Raw genomic sequence first — 4734 nt, forward strand, 5'->3', positions numbered from 1 at the left:
CAGGGCGACCGGGGGCGCAAAACCTTACCCCCTCTTCCGCCAACCCCTCCGCCCTCCCCTCTCCCCTCGTCATCCCCACAGGTGGCCATCGGGAAAGCCGTGCGCCGCTGGTGAAGGGGGTGGCAGGGATCTAGTGTCCCACGATCGTGGCTGTCTAGAGGCGCAGTGCACAACGTCTGCTCCTCCCGGTGGCGCTCTGGTTGAATCGCGAGGATGGAGGACTCGGTAGGGGGTGTGACCGATCTACGGCGGAAGGGCCCCGGGGCAGCTCCGTACACGGCAATGGAGGCAACCCCTCTCTGTCGGGGATGGTGGGCTAGGAGGCAGCTCCATGTGACATTGCTTGGCCAAGGGATTCTGTACCTAGGTACGTCATAGGAGACGCATGGCAGTCGAAGCTTTCTCCAGTGTCTATGGCACTTGGTGCGGGCGATCCATAGTCCTCCGGGGTTAACGGATCAAAAGACGCCTGCCGGTTTGGAGGGGTGTGGCTGCCGTTGAAAACCACGCTGATTTCAGTCATGGCAAATGATGGTGGCGTATTTGCGTCATTTTTTTGTTGAAGGCATCGTTGTTGCAGATGTCGTCTTCCTGCTCAGGTTGTTAGGGAAACCCTAAATTTAGGTCTCCTGGATCAGACGATGGCAGCACACAACGTCGTTTTTCCTCTTGACAGCATCACTTCTTTGGAGCAGGTGTTGTCTGGAGAGGTCATGTGGTGGAACGGCATGGTTTCTTCCGAGTAGAAGACGACAAGTCTCGACGATGTGTTGTAGCCGGGTCTCGGCGGCGGACTCATGATGATTGATGAGCGTAGGGCGATGACGCTGTCTGGTGTCGTGGTGGCAGGCGGCAACCTGACAAGGTCATTTCATTTATCCCTGCCCCGAAAATGGGTTTGTGGAAGAGAACATCAACTGACTTATGGAGCATGCGCATGCGGTGTGCGCCAATGGTCTGCCGGACCGGTGCTCCGATTTTAGATGATGTGCGTAGGGGTGAGGTCAGGGCAAGCAACCCTGATCAAGACCACCATTATCACCAAGTTTGGAGGTGGTGTGTCTTTATTGCCTAGAGGTTGGAAGAAGGATCGATGTTTTATCTTATAAGGCATTGTTGAATAATATTACTCCCTCCGATCCAAATTCATTGACGCAACCTCTATACAAGGCTGAGTCAATTAATTCAAATTGGAGGGAGTAATAAAAATGACTGTGTGCATCACTCGATGCAGAGGCGAGGGGTTCAACCTCCTTTTCAAAGAAAAAATATATAATGACTGAGGTCGAGGGCGTTCCCCTGTTTTTGAAAAAAGGACACATATAATAAATACTAAATAAGTTTTACATGTTATACATAGGTTTCTTGCTCTACATATGTATATATGGATATGGACAGGGCGTTTCAGCGCCCGAGCTCAGCTGGACCTGAAATCATGTCCATAGGTCCAGGCATGGGGATTGATGAAAATAGGGGCTGGCAGGTGCAGTGCGAGCTGTAAAAAGTGAGCGTATTCATGGCAGGGGTAGAGAACAGTGCGGATACGGTGGGTCCTGAGCGTAGGCATGGTGTTGGTTTCGATTCCCTGACGGGATGCCGTGGTGTGTTAGATTCCAGCCCGTGGCACAGAATAAGATACGTGGCTCAGAATTTAGACCGTTCTCGTCGTGCGCGGTTGCAGCTATCCAGCCGCGGACCTACGGCGGGGAGGAGAACATGGAAAGACGGAAGAGTACCTCGCCGACACAGTCGATTGAATCGACATGAATTTTCTAGAAACGGTGTTGTACTGGACTCCAGGTTGTAGTCTGTATTTGATTGTACGTGTTCAATTAGTGGGATGCTTGGACTTATCTTTGTCATACCACGAGGGCTATGTGATAACTTGCGGTTTTATCTGTCATTTGATTTGGTCTCTGATGGTGCCCAATGTGTACGGTCAGCAGACATCTGGGTAATGAATTGCTCCTGCAGCCGCCTACTGATGGATGTGTCGAGCCTATCTCCACACAACCAGCAGGCGATGGGGAGTAGTTCCTGATGATGCCCGGTTGAGGACAAGATCCTGATGCCGACATCTGGTGTTTTGGCCCGGCGTACATGGCTATTCGGAGGAGAAAGGTGGTCTGGAGAACAGGAGTGAGGGGCGGAGGTAGATGTGGTATGCTAAGATCATGTTGGATGGACCCGTCGTTCGCGACAGACCAGGTAGGCTCAGAAAAGTCTCCGTTCCGTTGGCATTGTTGAAGGACCAGGACGGCGATCTCCTCAACAGATAGTAATAAATGCAGTAGGCGATTTAACTGATTTGACAACATACACGGGAGATACGTCAATGAAATACGGCAGGAGGCCCACATCACGAGGACAACGGACGACCTGATAACGGGTCCATCTGAGCACGGGATCAGAAACGAATTTTCGTATGGATAAGTATTAAGTACTACACTGCAACTGATCGATCATATGGTGAGATCAAGAGTGCTTGCCCTGATTGCATATTGCACTTTCCCTATCTTATCCACATTGACATCTAGACCTAGTGCATGATCACTAGCACTACTCCCCTTTAGAAGCAGCTCCCCTGACGTACGGCACATGCCGTTGGGGGCACTGACATGTGGGCCTGATCCCTGATGGGCCCACCTGTCAGTGGCCGAACGGTACCCTGCCGCACGGCAGAGAAGCCTCGTCCCTCCCCTTTCGATCAAGAGTACTAGGACTAGGAGAGAATAGGGATAGAGACAGTCTAGTAGGAGTGCTCTTCAATTCTTCATTGACATCAACCTGATGGTCATCATCTTCTTCTGCTTGTTTCCCCCATCTCGTGCAGCCTCTCTTGCTCTTCATCTCTAGCCGCTGTCCACCACCGATATCGAGCGAGAGATCCAGGTTTATATCACGACCATGGATATGATCATCGTTAGCAGCTTGCAGTGGCCGTCTTTCATAGTTGTAGCGGTTCATGGCATGATGATCATTTCTTGATGAACAGGGTTCTTGGACTATCAAAGCTGGGTTATAGCCAGATACATGTTGAGCACGTGCTCTATGGAGAGCCTCGTCATGGTGAGCTGCTGCTGATGATGAATAGTTGGGTTTTGATCCAAGTAAACGGTGGCCATGGAGCCAGTATGGTTCATGCCAGCTCCTCCTCCTCCATGGAGGACATGGTGTAGTGCCAAACCTAGTTCGTCATCCAACGAGATTAATCAGTCAGTACTCAGAACTAACAATCTAGAATTATTGAATAACTTTGCTAGTCATTTTATCTCATAATGCAGAGGACGAGGAAAATAAATTTATCCCCAATTATCCAAAATTAATATATAGTCGATCGCTTAACAAAGAAATTGAATGTGTAGAGGGCAATTTAGTAGATCCAATGAACTACCTAGAGAGCATTGTACCAGCACCACTGACACGATGATGGAGGAGATGAGCGTAGTTATAGACTTGTCCTCCCTGTTGCAAGTGACCTATGATGACTGCGCACATAATAATCGGCCAGATCAGGGGCAAAATATACTGAATCCATTCAAATCAAATAACAAAGGGGTGTGAAATTCATACCCATGCCGGAGTCGTCAATCTTCTTGCTCCTGTACATCTGAAGGCCCATCGTCAGTTAATTGCAGAATTAGCATTACGCATGCAAAGGGGAATCAGTGAAACATGAACGCGCAGGAAAAGACGACGATGCAGAATTAAGAAGTAAAGTGATGGATACCTGGAGATGGCTCTTGACATGGCCTATGCTAAGCCCTCTAACATTCATCAACTGAAGGACGAGCTTAGGAGTTGCACCTGCACAAAAATGAACATCAAGTTATTACAATCTTGGCCGCCGAGCCTTTCGATGGCGCGGCCGCGGACGAAGCAGTGGTGGAGCTCCGCCGTCCAGCGGAGGCGGGGATTCTTGGAATGAACGTAGGGGCGCACCGACGATGACGAGTCGCCGGCCCTGGTCATGTCCTGGCCGCCTTCCTCATCCACCGTGCTGTCATCGTTGCTTGCGGCTGAGCTCCCTTCATTGCCCATGTTGCTTGTCCCCATCGTTTAGCCGATGGTGATCTCGCTAGCTACTTGATGATCGAGGCGCTTGAGAGCAGATTTGAGGCTGTTGTTGTTGTTGTTGTTGTTGTTGTGTTGCACCGATCTCATTATCATTTAATCAACTCTGGTGGAAGATTATAGATCAGGCCAAATTGAAGGAGGTCGCCATTGAATTCTGTCTATCTGCATATGTTATGTCTGAGCTAGCTGGCGCGTGCGAGACAACAGAAGTGAGCTCATGCATACATTATGTGGACTTTGGAAGGAAGCATACTAATGCATGGGAGATCCAAATTAAAAGTGAGGTGGTGAAAGATTGAATTAAGCCTAACCTTTACACTTTACAGTACATGTACTAGTCATGTATACCTAAGGAGAGAAGGACAATTAAGTGCTGGAAGCAAACTCATTCTTTACTGTTGGAATTAATTAAAGTTAGTTCAAAGTCGCCCGTTCTGACTAGCTATCACTTTGGTGTGTGTGGCTTTCACTTTCTCTAGTAGGTTTGGAAAAGAGAGATCTAAGGCCAGCACTAACTAACAAGTCCAGCTACGTCCTTGCACACGCAATGAATCTTAAGTACACGCGTGCATGAGATTGCATGAGTTTTGCCCGGTTCAAAAGAAAAAAAAAAGAGATTGCATGAGTTTTCACGTAATGCACTACTAGTGTGTTTCC

At 49.0% G+C, this 4734-nt stretch overlaps 1 pseudogene; it reads right to left on the reverse strand.

Annotated features, from left to right (window-relative positions):
- Nucleotides 1-2282: 2282 nt before the first annotated feature.
- Nucleotides 2283-4246, reverse strand: LOC123094702 (uncharacterized; annotated as a pseudogene).
- Between the last annotated feature and the right edge of the window lie 488 nt (nucleotides 4247-4734).

The sequence above is a fragment of the Triticum aestivum genome, chromosome 4B, assembly GCF_018294505.1.
Source record: "Triticum aestivum cultivar Chinese Spring chromosome 4B, IWGSC CS RefSeq v2.1, whole genome shotgun sequence".
In the NCBI taxonomy this organism is placed as follows: domain Eukaryota; kingdom Viridiplantae; phylum Streptophyta; class Magnoliopsida; order Poales; family Poaceae; genus Triticum; species Triticum aestivum.